We start from the raw sequence: 16,126 nt of genomic DNA, 5'->3' as shown, positions 1-16,126 counted from the left end.
CGAATGCACCGGATGTGAAATCTTTTCATTTATGAATGGATTCTCCGGGTATAATCAAATAAATATCTGCCCACAAGACCAGTCAAAGACTGCCTTTATTTGTCCATGGGGCACATTCGCATACCGCAAGTTACCCTCTGGTTTAACGAACGCAGAGGCAACATTTCAGAGGGCAATGAACTATGCCTTCCATGACATCAAAAACATCATTCAACCATATCTTGACGATCTTCCGGCTCATTCACGAAAGCGGACCGATCATCCGCAACATTTGAGAGCAATATTTCTATGTTGCCGACACTACAAGATACGACTCAATCCACGAAAATGTGTGTTCTGTGTCAGTTCTGCTCATTTACTTGGCTTTGTAGTCTCAAAGGACGGGATTCGTCTCAACCCATGTAAGGTTCAGGCAATCATAAATTTGCCTCCACCTTCAAATTTGCTTCAGATTTAGAAACTCCAAGGGAAAGCAAACTTTCTGAGGAGGTTCATTCCAAATTACGCCGAACTTGCTAAAGGTTATACATATCTATTGAAAAAAGAAGTACCCTTCATTTGGGATCAGGTCGCACAAGATTCCTTTGATGCTTTGAAAGAATCCCTAATGAAAGCATCATTAATGTACGCTCCTGATTATAAAAAGGACTTTAACCTGTATCTGGCTGCAACGGATACAACCATCGCAATGGTTTTAGTTCAAGAACACAACGGAATTGAACATCCTATATATTATTTGAGTAGAAACTTAAACGATACAGAAAGCAAGTATTCCTATGTTGAAAAGCTGGCTCTCGCAGATGTTCAAGCGATACAGAGATTTCGACACTATGTCCTCTTTCAAAAAACTACCATTTTGTCAGATTGCAACCCCATGACTTATATATTGTCGCGATAGTTGCTGGGGGGCAAATATTCAAAATGGATAGCAATTCTTCAAGAGTTTGATCTGGAATTTGTAAAATCCAAATCGAAGAAATCCCTGGTATTCGCGGAATTACTATGCGATCTCCCATCGTCGTCCAACGATGAAACTTCCGAAGAAACCATCATGGATGAATCTTTGTTTTTGATATCTTCAAGCAATCTGTGGTATGGAGATATAATCATCTATCTCCAAACCCAAAAATATAGGTCTAATACCTCTCGCTCAAAAGAAAAACGTATTCGATACCAATCAAAAGACTACATGATCGTCGGTGATACGCTTTACCGTCGTGGTGTCGATACAGTTCTGAGGAGGTGCCTCACCCATGAGGAGGCCGAAAAAGTCCTGAATGATTGCCATTCAGGTGTATGTGGGGGGCATCAATCTGGTTACGCTACGGCACAAATTTTTTTACGAGCAGGATACTTCTGGCCAACAATGTTCAAAGATTGCATAACCGCAGTCAGAAGTTGCCATGCATGTCAAATTTTCGATAGCAAAACCAGAAGACCACCTGCACCCCTGCAGCCAATAGTTGCGGTTGGGCCATTCGCCAAATGGGGCATAGATTTCATGACATGTAACCCCACCTCGACCGGGGGGCATGGGTATATCATAGTTGCGGTAGACTATTTTACCAAATGGGCCGAGGCGATGCCTACATTAAACAACACTGGCGAAACGGCTGCCCTTTTCTTTTTCAATCATGTAGCCGCCAGATTCGGCATTCCACAGGCCATAGTCATAGATCATGGATCGCATTTTCACAATCACATGATGGTTGAATTCGCTCCCAAATTGGGGTTGTCCCACGACAGCTCTACTCCATATTACCCGTAGGCCAATGGACAAGTTGAAGCAATCAAAAAAGTCCTGAAGCGGATGCTGCAAAGGATGATTGGAGTCCACAAAAGGAGTTGGCACCTGATTCTGTACTCGGCCTTGTGGGCATACCGAACATTGGTGAGGAATGCAACCGGGTTTACACCCTTTCAACTGGTGTATGACCTAGAAGCAATCTTACTAGTTCAGTGTGAAATCTCGTCCCTCAAACTCGCAGTCAACCTTCTCCCCGGAACTTCAGAAGAGGAGGCTCGTTTCTTGGAACTAATCCAATTGGATGGAACTCGTCGTGATGCCTCTTTGGCTAACGAAGCCCATAAGAAACGAGTCAAGGTGCAGTTCGACAAAAATGTCAAACCCTGTGTCTTCTCAGAAGGTGACTTGGTCTTGCTTTACGACCAGGAATCTGATAAATTGGGAGCAGGTAAATTCAAGTCTTTGTGGATGGGCCCCTATATTGTTAAGCGTGTATTAGCAAAAGGGGCCTACGAGTTAATGGATTATGACGGGATTCCGCTGGCGCAACCCTGTAACGGGTTGTACCTTAAGCGTTACTACGCATGATTCAGTGTAGTAACCCATATGCTTTTGTTACATTTTTGTTTTCGCTAAGGGTAATTGTTTTGGTCAAGTAATCCACTTTTTACATTTGTTGCAGATGTCGAACCTATTGGAATATTTTTTTGGCTATGCCGACGGAGCGAGTCGTAGTTTGTAGAACCTGTCTTCTACGGCCTGGGCCATTTTTGATCCAAGCGACGAGTTAGTAAGTTTCAGAGGGGTATGTATTGGTCGGTCAAAAAATAACATCGCTGAATATAGCGCGTTGATATAACTTCTCTCTAATGCCATCACACATGGCATAAGCCGACTTGTCGTCAGGCTAGACTCACAACTCGTCATCCTACAACTCACTGGTATCTACTCCGTCCGAAATCCAGCTATCTATCGCATGTTCCTAAGGGTCAAGATTTTGGAAAGGCAATTTGATTTTATTCAATATCAGCATATTTCCAAAAACTTAAACACATTAATAGACTCATTGGCAAATTATGTGTTAGATAGACATTTGCAACATTTATAAAAAGAAGCATTTCATCAATATTTGCATCAGGATCATGTAACTTAACCAAAATAAAACTCCGAAAATCAAAAATATATATATAACTGTTTATGGTTTACATATAATGTTCTGTAACCAAGACAAAATTGGTCAGATGACCCAAAACTCAAAATGCTAGGGGGCACCCTAGTCTAATGATGCTGGTGATAACAAGTCACCGCCTGTGCAATCATGCGTAAAAGCCTAGTCCATTGACTCGGCACGTCAGTAGTATGTCGCTGCAACCTCAAAGGTAGCTCGTCATTCCTCACATCTAGAATACCAAGAGTGAGGCCTTCGACCTGATCCTGCAATGCTAAAAGAGTCTTGGCCACATCAAGGTTGCGGAGGATAGCCCTTCCCACAGCCTCTCCTGTTGGAGCGGCAGTGGGCACTCTCAGGCGTACTACTGGCCGAACTGGTCCAACATCTGCATGAGCACATGAGTTTTGATTAGTCCTGATAGAAGAAAGCACAAGAACATTATAAAGAGAAACGATAGACAAAATATGGTCAAATAATTTACCGATGACACCCCACTGCTCGCCAGCCGGCAGTACCAAATCCGGATCACCCCGGAAATCCATACCAGCATATGGATACTCGGAAAAAAACATCTCCTGATAGTTGAACCACTCAAAGAAAGTATCAGAAAAGGAAAGCTGGGACTGACCAGCATGTCTGGCCATAAGGTCGACCCATCTCTGCATCCGTGGCTCAGTCGGTGGAGGTAAACCAAGTGAAACATATTGCGGCTGCATCAGCAGGATCTTTTCCAAGGAAAAAGCGGTCAAGATAGAACCATATCCAAAGTTCTTCAATCTTTAGTTTTTCACCTTGGTCAGTTGTTCTTTCATCACAAAGAGTACTGCATCACACCAGTTGAACACCTTTGGTTCAAGGCATTCCAAGGCATACTGCATATAAGACCTGTTGGCCACATGAAGAGCCGCACTACCAACCAGTCTAGCAAAAGTGAACAGAATGGTCCTCAAGGACCTGTCAGTGACATCTCAGATATTGATCTTGCCATCCTTACTCGGCTGAGATCCCTCTCTGCAATACCTATGAATGTAATCTCTCACGGATTCACCCCCATAGGCTGAACCTGATAATGAGATAGGGGCACCCCACCTCGATAAGACGGTCAAAAAATAGATGTCCACGATAGTCAAGGGGATGGACTTGCCCCTAATATGGAACACTTGGTTGGTAGGATCCCATGCATCGAGCAAATATTGCAACAAGTTGATTTGTTGCCTCATGCTAGAGATGCGGAAAAACTTGAACAGGCCACAGTTCCGCAGTGCATTTACCGTAACCGGATCATGTAAAGCAAGCATGTCCTCTTCTTCATGCTCACGTTCTCACCATGTAACAGGCATTTTGCTCCAATGAATCTCTGAAACAAACCAAAGTTCAAATGAAATGGTAAAATGAGAGGTAAAAAACCACTTTTAAATTACTTTTCACGTAATTCAAGTAAAATATTAGTGTTTTGACTCATTTTTCAAGCATATATTATTCGTTTCTAACTAGTTTGATGAAGCAATTGAAGAAGCAGTACAACCTTTGAAGGAACAAAGTTGTCAATGGTAAAATCAAAGTAATCAATGACCATTATATCGAGCAGTTTTAACGCGGAATTCAAGCTCGTTAAAAAATAAACATAAGCAATGAGCAAATGTTCCCCCAGAGTTTAAGCTCATTAAAAAATGAACCAATTTCCGGTAAATAACCATCGTGAATGTATTATCATCAGCCTTTGAAGCCTTGGTCGTGTTCTCATCTTCACCTTCACTCTATATTGGCCGATCATTCACCTCCATTTGATTGTTTACCCTTTTTGAGGAACAGCTGCGAAGAGTGATCCTGTTAGCCATCCTTGTGACACTGCCGTGATTGGAAAATTCCAAACCTTACCTGGAATTAGCTGCTACCCAAATTTATCACTCGTTCCTCAAAAAACGAGTCTCCTTTAAGCTCTTTTCAACTGACTCGTAAAATATGAAAAGATTGCCGAGTAATTGGCCTCTCCAGCTCGTTAAAGTGACCGGAAGTGCTATCCCTCCTTTAGATTTTAATCTTTTTGGACTTGAGGGATTATTACACAAAAAGATCAAGTGCTTGTTTTGTTCGGCTCGTTAAAAGTACCGAAAATTCATCCCTTTTGTATTGTTTTATACTTTTTCAGACTCAAGGGATTATATGACGAAAAAGGATTGTCAGAGTTTTCTTTACATCCCTTTTCAGACTCTCTAAAATTGAAAAGGACCTAGTTATCTTTGTCGTTAAACTCGTTAAAACCAAATAGCGACAAACTTGTCCATACAAACAAGAACGAGTTTCAGTATCGCTAGGCTCGTTAAAACATAGCGATGGCTTTGCCCGAAGGGAAAATTATAGAACAAGCATATGTTATCCTCCTTAAGCTTGACAAAAATAAAGAGGTACTGGTCAACAATGACTGGGGAAAAATTGGGAAGAAAACTTGATGAAACTTTATTGGTAGCAAGTTGCTCTTGAACATGACACTTTCACTCCGCATCTGAGTCGGCTTGGGTTGTTCCGTTCACTGGTCATATCACCATTGGTCCATCACACTGTCCATAGTTGGGGTTAATGCTACCAATCCACCATGTCAATGTCGCCGATATGTTCAAGAGAAGTCGCTCAGAGAATTCAACTGTGTCTCATCCACTGCAATACATTTACGCTCCATTCTTTCATGACCGCCACCCTGAACCTTATGTCATCAGATCGTTTTCACCTCCATTAAAATCATTTGCTCCGTTTTGTGTCATTGATGTCGGATTCACTAAGGCCCTTCTATGACAGATTGCTTCTTGTCGACATCAGCTCATTATCCAAGAAGTCGATCTAGGAACAACCCTTTCAGTACTTTGAAGCTTGCATGCCTCAATGGCAAGTTTCTCACTTCCGGCGACAGGTTTACATCAATGGCCTTCGACTGAAAGGTTTTGCGTGGTGTTCGACGCCAAGTCCCTTATTCACACCACGTGAATTGTACTGTAGTATGATGAGCCCCAAAAATGGATAATTATTTGGGCTCATTCAACTTCCTAATTCGACTTAATCCATCATTCTCATTAGTTTATTGCATGTTTTTAATTATATTTATGCTAATAGAGTGAATTGGGTTAGTCATTATGCCAACAAGTCTAATGGGTGCTTTGTGTAGCCTTTTTGGTCAATTTGGAGACAAAATTGAAGGTTTTAATGAGCACTTGGTAGCCAAATTCGTGGGAGAACAAGGGAGAGGATTTGTAGGAAGATGTCCCCTTCATTTATGGGCCCTTACCTCGAATTCTCCACCATCAACTCGAAGTTCAAGGGCCACCAAATCAATTAACACAAGGGTAGCCAAGCAAGTCAAGTAGGACTGCTGTTAACTACAAGTTTTGGGCAGCCGAGTCCCTAAAGTTTAGGAGGACTGTTGGGGTCCTCAATTTGTATAAATAAGAAGGCTTAGGGCCTCATTTTGGTTAGCTAGTGGTTAGTCATTTTGTAGCTAGTGGTTAGTCAATTTGTAGCCAATAGTTAGTCATTTTGTATTCATTTTGTAGTTCTATTTTTAGGCAGTAGATTAGCTTTGCTTTCAGCACATTTTCAAGTTCTCCTTGTGGGCAGTTTTTGGAATGTAACGTTTCTTTTCTTGCTCAATAAAGATGAATCCAGCTTTGTACCGGCTCTAAATATCTCTTAGGAGGCTGTAGCTCTTGGGGTTGGGAACATCTCAAGTGCCCAGTACCTCCTTTGTTTATCTTTATGTGTTTTTGCTGCATTCTCAGAATAAAATCTGTTATTTAGATTTAAATATTGTGTTGTTGTTTAGGTTGCTTTTGATGATTAAAAAGGTTTTTCATGTTCAGATTTGCTTGATAGGTTAATCATAGGGAATATATTTAGAAAAAGGCTACCAAACACCTTGGATCTCACCTCCCCCTCAGTGGAATCATGAGCTGGGACCAATGTGACTTTGCTGCCAACAAAAACGTTGTTTTGCTTTGCCATGAAATTCTTAGTGTTGGAATCCTCTTTTGTAGATGCTGATATTAGTAGTGTTTAAATGCTTCAGTTGATGATTTATTAGTGGCATAAGTTAGTTCACGCATTCCATTTCGAATAAACTGTTGTTCATTTCCTTTTGTTGTTACTTAGGTCAGAATAGAGTAAAGTAACTAGGTCATAGGTTTTATAAGTGTTTGTTTGTTCAGTTTGAAAAACCACTTGCAGAGTACCTATTACCCTTCCTTACCTGCACATACTCCATCCAACCTACCTGTTTCATCCTTCACTCAGAACCCTTACCTTACATTTACCTCATTCGCTTACTTTGCCATGATTCTCATCTTCTTGTGCAACATCATTTCATCCCTCCTTGAACAAATCTCACCATCTGCACCACTCCTCGACTCCATCCTCCAAGTCTTGAACTCCCCTACACCCCTATTTCACCTCCATACTCGTTCCTCCACCTTTTTCCCTCCATCCATTCTCCAAAATCCTCTTTTCAGGACATCCTGTAGAAATCTCTGAACATCCTGTAGAACCCCTGCAAACTTCCTGTAGAAGCTCACAAATGAGGTTTCTTGATAGCCAAACTTTGTGAAACTCTCCGGAAGGGTGTTAGGGACTCCTTAGACCCTCTCTGAACCTTCTCAACCTTTTCCAAGCATTTCTCCTCCTTGATCCACCTCTGCACAGTAAAAAAAATAGTTAGAAGCACAGGCATGATAATTCCAACAACTTGAACAAAAATACAAAAAGATGTTTTCTTCAGATGAAGGTAGTCTAGACACATGTATTTTACCTTCATAGAAGTAATGGCATCTCTTTCAGTAGTTTGCATGCTCTCCTTTGCGTCAGTAGGACTAGCTGGTAGAATTAGGGTTTGCGTTTCTTTTTGGCTTTCAGTTTCTTTCCGCAAGTAGATTAGCTTCCTTTGAGTTAGCTTTCATCCATCAGTTAAAAAGCTTCTTTTAAGAGCTCATAGAGGTTGGCTTAAGCCCCTAGCGGACTTGTGCCAGCTGACCAAGTGACAGCTGTAGCAAGAGCTAGTACTTGTGCATACAGCACCGTCGCTTCCAAGTTTGTTACGAACTACCGGGTTGATAAAATTAAAGAAGGGAGTTCCAGGAGTTGTAGCATTATTGCTACAATACTGGGGCCCACCATCTTTTTGGCGTTGTTGCCGGGAAAGCGTCAGAGTATTGGTGATTGCTGCTTTTCTTCTATTTTCCACTACAACCTTCTGCTAAGTAGTTTATTTCATTTCATTTTCGCAAAAGTAGAGTAGACATTTCCCGCTTTCATAGATTAGCATTTCAATTCCGCAATTTCAATTTTGCAAGCGTAGATTAGCATTTCAATTCTGCAAGAGTAGACTAGAATTTCATTCCTGCAATTTCATTTGAGCAAAATAGATTAGTCCTTTCCTACTTTCATTTCAATTCCGCATTTTCATTTTAGCAAGATAGTTAGTTGCAGTTCAATCTATTTCATTTTTGCAGGTAGAAGTAGAAAAAAGCAAAAATCAACCAAAAAGATTTCATTTCATGCCTTGTAGGAGTAGAGATAAGTTAGAAAAATGATTGCACAACACCCCCACTGCTTCACATAGCCAACATTCTCTCTTCTTCGATGGCTGTGATTAAAGAACCCTTAGGTGGACATCAAGACATATTTGAAGAGCCTCAAGGGAAGAAGAAGAAGAAACCATTCCTCTGGAGCAAATGGCTACAAGCAGAAATGTTGGGAGCAGCACCTTGTCCAAAGACGAATTTGAAAATCAGATTGAAGATTTCAAGAGTGATATGAGGCAGTTTCTTGCCATGCAACTGGATACCTTGCGGATCCAAAAGAAGAAAGAAGAAGCCAAGAGGGCTTTCGCCATTTTTTGTCCTAGGTGCACTAGAAAGCATCCTAGGAACGAATGTCCATTGTACTCCATAGAAGTGTGTTTTGTATGTGAAGAATACCATCCTACAGATCAATGCCCTTCCTTACCCAGAATCAAAGCTACATATCAGAGAGCCAAAGGAGCCACTGAATCACTCTATTATATGAACCAAAGGAGGCCACATGAACCTAGATCTTATCAGCAGGAACTGCAAGGGACATCCGAGACCTATTATGACCCCTATCAAGCCACTTTCATGCCTTCTTGGGGTCCCCCTGCTCATCCTTCCTGGTTCACACCTCCTCCTTGTTCCTTCATAGATCCATATTATGCCCAACCAGCTGCTCATTCATTTCACTCTTATGCTCAACCATAGCCTTAGTGGAATGCACCTCATCAGGGGTGGAGGCCCCAGTACAACACTCCTCCCACTTCTTTTCCTCTACCACCTGCTCAACTGCAACCATCACCTCCTCCTCCATCAAGGTAACCCCAAATGCCTGCCCAACCACAACCCCATCCGCATCCATCTCAAACGCACACCTCCACTCAACTACCCGTACCACCATTTCCAAAACCATACCATGGAGCAGCTCAACCCAATTGCAAAGCTGAGGCACAACATGTCCAAACAACGGCTCTTGAGCTCAATGATCTTCACCATAGCTCAGGAAGAGTATTGAAAAAAAGAGACTATATTGAAAGCATTGAAGGACCACATCAGGAAAAAGAAGATTCAGAAGAGGAAATCAAAGAACCATGGGCTTTACTTGATGAAGAGAAGACATCAGAAGCAGAGATAAAGAAAGATCCTTCATGGTTACCATCAAATCTTCCATGTATTCAAGAGAAAGATCAGCAAAAAGAGGAAGATGAGGAAGTCATGTTAGAAGGCAACATGAAACATGATCCAGTTCAGCAAAAGAACCAAGGATATCAGAGCTATATTGAGATATGGTTTCAGACGGTCACTAAGTTGCAGCGGTACTATCTTCTTCAGCTATGTTTGATCCCTTCAAAGTCAGATCATTTGGTCTCTGAAATCTGGATACCTGTCAAAGCATGCATTTCGAGCCTTCACATCATCTTGTCTCTAAACTCGATGTGCACATGGCTCCATTGGAAGTATTCTTACACTTGAAAATGATTTTGTTTTTCAAGTAGGGTAGGATAGAGAAAAAAAAGACAAAAAGAAAAAAAAAAGAGAAAAAAATGAAAATAAGAAGAGAATAAAAATCTAAGGTGAAAACCTCCTCGGAGGCGCCTTAGATTGGCTCATTGATCGAAAACCTCCATAAGGTGGTCAATGGGTTGGAAAAAAAGAGAAAAGAGAATAAGATCTCTGGGTGAAAACCTCCCTTGGAGGCGCCCAGGGCAGGCAATTAGGGTGAAAACCTCCATGAGGCGCCCTAGTTGTTTTTCAAAAAAAAAAAAAGAGAGAAAAAGAAAAAGAAGAATAAATCTAATTTCCATTGAATAATTTCAGGTTGCAACAATGACATTGCAGGTCAGGAGGATCACTCAAAACAAAGACAAAGGAGTTTTTGTGCCTTCTAGAGGAAGTTCTATATTTCTACAAGAAACATCCCATAGAACCTTCAAGCAAGCCAGATTCGATTTTGGAAGGGGATCTAAAGCTTGGAATCCATTGGTTATGCCTACAAGCATCCATGTTCCCATTCCTCACCCTTTTCCATCATCTTTTCCACCTCATTGTGCTTCTTCATTGTGCTTCTACAGGAAGTTCCTGTAGAAATTGTAGGAAGCTAGAAATGGATTTCAAAAAGGTGGTTTGGCGAACATGGTAGCTTCCTCAAGGGTTCAGAAGTCCTCCTGCACTTTTCAAACTCCTCCTCCATCATCTCCATGCCTGCATCACAACCCAAGCTCAGTTTTTCTTACCATGCAACAAAACTGTAGAATACCTTGAAGCAAAAATACATAGAACAGAATTTGTTTTTGCCCTAACTTGAAAACCATGCATCCATTTGAAAAACCGTTTTACAGGGAATTGTATAGGGATGATGGCAATATGCCTGAGCAGTTTCAGCCCATTCCAATGCACGGTTTCCAAGAAATTAGCCTCCATCACCATCAGCCATTTTTGCATTTTCTCCATATCCGTGTATCCGTTTGAAAACCTGTTTCATGGGGAGATGCACATGGGTGATAGTAGCCTACCCAAGCAGTTTCAGCCAATTCCGATGCACGATTTCCGAGAAATTGATCTCTGAAATCTTCAGCCATTTTCCATTTTTCTCGAAATATGTGCATCCATTGATCACAATTTTTCTATGGGAGGTGCATCATGATGATAGGAACATGCTCGAAAATTTTCAGATCGATCCGGTTTACCGTTTGGGAGCAATGGCGAAAACAAGTTCTGGTCCTGTGAAAATTCAGCAGCAGCAGCTTGAAGGTGCAGATTTGAACGTGGAAACAAATGCCTGTAGCTTAGATCTAGTCAGAGGACACCTGCACAAGGAAAACAACCAAAAATCATCAGCCAAGCCCTCATGCAACCAAAGAAACCAGTGCATGCAGCAATGACTAGCCTCAGCACCTCACAGCAGCCATTTGACTTCAGGTACGTGACTAAAACTCGTTCTTCTATTGCACAAATCTAATTTAAAAACTGCATGAATGAATGGAATGGTGGAATTGAGCCACGAATATAGCAGGATTAGGCCGTTAGTTCCTTGTCCAATTCTCTATGAATCAGCCAGGAATCATGCAACATATGTGTTAGACAACTCACGTGAAATTTGAAAAAACACAGATAGTTGTGGATATTTTAAACTCCAGTGCAACTAAGGGTAAGGGATTACAGGCAGATGGCACTGCAGGGGACCAATAGTTTGCATGAGCAGCGCACGTCTCTGCCACCTCACCACAAATCACACAGTAATTAAAGGAATGCTCGGCTGAAGACTCACGTTAACTGTTGATTCATTTACACTTGCAAACCTCTTCGGCTGAATCCTCTGCCTCTGAATTCTGTTAAACTGACATCCTTCGCCAAGTTTTTCAGCTTGTTCAAAATTCTCCCACATACCAAGATCGTTCAAAGGTGCAGGGACATCCTACAGAAGCTGGGCACTCTACAGGCGTTTCTACAGGAAGCTGCGCCACAGGAAACCCAGCATACGAAGAAGCTTGGACTGTTCACGTCGAGGGTGGCAATTCTCAGTGAGTGTAAAGCATGAGTATGAACAACCATGGGATAATGTCAAAGCCCATTTGACAACTTGTGATCCAAATACCAAGCATACAGTGTCAAATTCTGAGATTCCCCAAGAAGTTGTAGAGGACAAAGAAGTTATATTCACTTGTGATGTTACTTTCCGGGAGAGCCCTATGAAATGGGCATCACGTTGGGATACTTACCTTCTTATGACAGATGATCAGATCCATTGGTTCTCTATCATCAACTCACTGATGATTGTTTTATTTCTCTCCGGAATGGTTGCAATGATCATGATGCGAACATTGTACCGGGATATCTCAAAATACAACCAATTAGAAACACAGGATGAGGCTCAAGAGGAAACAGGATGGAAGTTGGTCCATGGAGATGTGGTCAGGGCCCCAACCAATGCAAGCTTACTTTGTGTCTATGTGGGAACTGGAGTTCAGTTTTTTGCCATGACACCAGTGACAATGATATTTGCAGTCCTTGGTTTCCTTTCTCCTTTGAACCGTGGAGGGTTAATGACAGCTATGCTACTATTATGGGTGTTTATGGGTTTGTTTGCAGGGTATGCATCATCACGTCTATATAAGATGTTCAAGGGCACAGAATGGAGGAGGAACACGCTGAAGACAACATTCTTGTTTCCAGGCATTGCCTTTTGCATTTTCTTTATTCTCAATGCACTGCTATGGGAAAAAATTCATCTGGTGCAGTTCCTTTTGGGACTATGTTTGCCTTGGTCCTTTTATGGTTTGAAATTTCTGTGCCATTGGTCTTTGTGGGCAGTTACTTTGGCTACAAGAAACCTGCAATTGAAGATCCAGTGAAGACCAATAAAATCCCCAGGCAGATTCCAGAGCAATCTTGGTATATGCAGCCCATTTTCTCAATACCAATTGGAGGCATTTTTCCTTTTGGAGCTGTATCCATTGAATTGTTCTTCATATTAACTTCAATATGGCTGCATCAGTTCTACTATATATTTGGGTTCCTGTTCATTGTCTTTGTGATCCTCATTGTTACATGTGCAGAGATCACCATTGTCATGTGCTACTTCCAACCGTGCAGTGAAGATTACAACTGGTGGTGGAGATCTTATTTGACTGCAGGCTCCTTAGCATTTTACTTGTTTCTCTATGCCACATTCTATTTCTTCACCAAGCTGGAGATGACAAAGCTTGTTTCTGGAATTTTATATTTTGGCTACATGCCCATCATGTCATACTCATTTTTTGCTCTGACCGGTACAATAGGTTTCTATGCATGCCTTTGGTTTGTGCGGACAATATACTCATCAGTGAAGATTGACTGAGGCTCTGCATGCAGCTACCATTTTTCAGAGGGGCCGTTTAAGTTTTGGTTTAGGGGAATGGTGCTTGCTCCTTTTATGTTGTTTTAGAGGTTTTTGGGTAACATTACAGGAGACACCAATGTCAATGTGTTGCTGTGGGAGTTAATTCTGAAGATGTTGCAGGAACACAATGTCGAAAGGGGGCCTCCCAACACAAGCAAAAGGGTCCCTACCAAATTCCCAGGCATCCTCACATCCATCCCCTCCATGAACACTCATTTTTTTTAGGGTTCGGACACAATCTAGTCATGGTTCAACCTTCTACAGGAAGCTACAGGACTTTCTACAGGAAGTTCTGTATTTCTACCAGAAACATCCTGTAGAGCCTTTGGGCAGGCCAGAATCAATTATGAAGAGGGATTTGAAGCTTGAAGTCTGTTGAGGAGGCATGCAACCACTCTTTTCTTCCATCCTCCACTGGTTTCATCTCCTTTCATATGATTGAATGAGCAGGCAGTGGGAAGAAGCAGAGAGAAAAGCATGGTTTCATGACCGAGAAGATGAAATCACTTCAGAAGCTTGGGATGACAGGGAGGCCACCAGGGCCATCAAAGATGAGGAGATAAATTGGTTTCTCATAGGATGAGCAACACTTTCAGTAGGGGGGTGATGATGAGCCCCAAAAATGGATAATTATTTGGGCTCATTCAACCTCCTAATTCGATTTAATCCACCATTCTCATTAGTTTATTCATGTTTTTTGTTATATTTATGATAATAGAGTGAATTGGGTTAGTCATTATGCCAACAAGTCTAATGGGTGCTTTGTGTAGCCTTTTTGGTCAATTTGGAGACAAAATTGAAGGTTTTAATGAGCACTTGGTAGCCAAATTCGTGGGAGAACAAGGGAGAGGATTTGTAGGAAGGTGTCCCCTTCATTTATGGGCCCTTACCTCGAATTCTCCACCATCAGCTCAGAGTTCAAGGGCCACCAAATCAATTAACACAAGGGCAGCCAAGCAAGTCAAGTAGGACTGCTGTTAACTACAAGTTTTGGGTAGCCGAGTCCCTAAAGTTTAGGAGGACTGTTGGGGTCCTCAATTTGTATAAATAAGAAGGCTTAGGGCCTCATTTTGGTTAGCTAGTGGTTAGTCATTTTGTAGCTAGTGGTTAGTCAATTTGAAGCCAATAGTTAGTCATTTTGTATTCATTTTGTAGTCATTTTGTAGTTCGATTTTTAGGCAGTAGATTAGCTTTGCTTTCAACGCATTTTCAAGTTCTCCTTGTGGACAGTTTTTGGAATGTAACGTTTCTTTTCTTGCTCAATAAAGATGAATCCATCTTTGTACCGACTCTAAATCTCTCTTAGGAGGCTGTAGCTCTTGGGGTTGGGAACATCTCAAGTGCCCAGTACCTCCTTTGTTTATCTTTATGTGTTTTTGCTGCATTCTCAGAATAAAATCTGCTATTTAGATTTAAATATTGTGTTGTTGTTTAGGTTGCTTTTGATGATTAAAAAGGTTTTTCATGTTCAGATTTGCTTGATAGGTTAATCATAGGGAATATATTTAGAAAAAGGCTACCAAACACCTTGGATCTCACCTCCCCCTCAGTGGAATCATGAGCTGGGACCAATGTGACTTTGCTGCCAACAAAAACGCTATTTTGCTTTGCCATGCAATTCTTAGTGTTGGAATCCTCTTTTGTAGATGCTGATATTAGTAGTGTTTAAATGCTTCAGTTGATGATTTATTAGTAGCATAAGTTAGTTCACGCATTCCATTTCGAATAAACTGTTGTTCATTTCCTTTTGTTGTTACTTAGGTCAGAATAGAGTAAAGTAACTAGGTCATAGGTTTTATAAGTGTTTGTTTGTTCAGTTTGAAAAACCACTTGCAGAGTACCTATTACCCTTCCTTACCTGCACATACTCCATCCAACCTACCTGTTTCATCCTTCACTCAGAACCCTTACCTTACATTTACCTCATTCGCTTACTTTGCCATGATTCTCATCTTCTTGTGCAACATCATTTCATCCCTCCTTGAACAAATCTCACCATCTGCACCACTCCTCGACTCCATCCTCCAAGTCTTGAACTCCCCTACACCCCTATTTCACCTCCATACTCGTTCCTCCACCTTTTTCCCTCCATCCATTCTCCAAAATCCTCTTTTCAGAACATCCTGTAGAAATCTCTGAACATCCTGTAGAACCCCTGCAGACTTCCTGTAGAAGCTCACAAATGAGGTTTCTTGATAGCCAAACTTTGTGAAACTCTCCGGAAGGGTGTTAGGGACTCCTTAGACCCTCTCTGAACCTTCTCAACCTTTTCCAAGTATTTCTCCTCCTTGATCCACCTCTGCACAGTAAAAAAAATAGTTAGAAGCACATGCATGATAATTCCAACAACTTGAACAAAAATACAAAAAGATGTTTTCTTCAGATAGAGGTAGTCTAGACACATGTATTTTACCTTCATAGAAGTAATGGCATCTCTTTCAGTAGTTTGCATGCTCTCCTTTGCGTCAGTAGGACTAGCTGGTAGAATTAGGGTTTGCTAGGGTTTGCGTTTCTTTTTGGCTTTCAGTTTCTTTCTGCAAGTAGATTAGCTTCCTTTGAGTTAGCTTTCATCCATCAGTTAAAAAGCTTCTTCTAAGAGCTCATAGAGGTTGGCTTAAGCCCCTAGCGGACTTGTGCCAGCTGACCAAGTGACAGCTGCAGCAAGAGCTAGTACTTGTGCATACAGCACCGTCGCTTCCAAGTTTGTTACGAACTACGGGGTTGATAAAATTAAAGAAGGGAGTTCCAGGAGTTGTAGCATTATTGCTACAATACTGGGGCCC

General features: G+C 41.5%; 1 pseudogene; it reads left to right on the top strand.

Annotated features, from left to right (window-relative positions):
* The first annotated feature begins 12,189 nt into the window (after positions 1-12,189).
* LOC149138863 (transmembrane 9 superfamily member 7 pseudogene) lies at positions 12,190-13,412 on the top strand (annotated as a pseudogene).
* Positions 13,413-16,126: the final 2,714 nt, after the last annotated feature.

The sequence above is a fragment of the Pinus tabuliformis genome, chromosome X, assembly GCF_031772625.1.
Source record: "Pinus tabuliformis cultivar Carrire ecotype Pingquan chromosome X, CPIR1, whole genome shotgun sequence".
In the NCBI taxonomy this organism is placed as follows: Eukaryota; Viridiplantae; Streptophyta; class Pinopsida; order Pinales; family Pinaceae; genus Pinus; species Pinus tabuliformis.
This window is presented reverse-complemented; position numbering and strand designations above follow the sequence as displayed.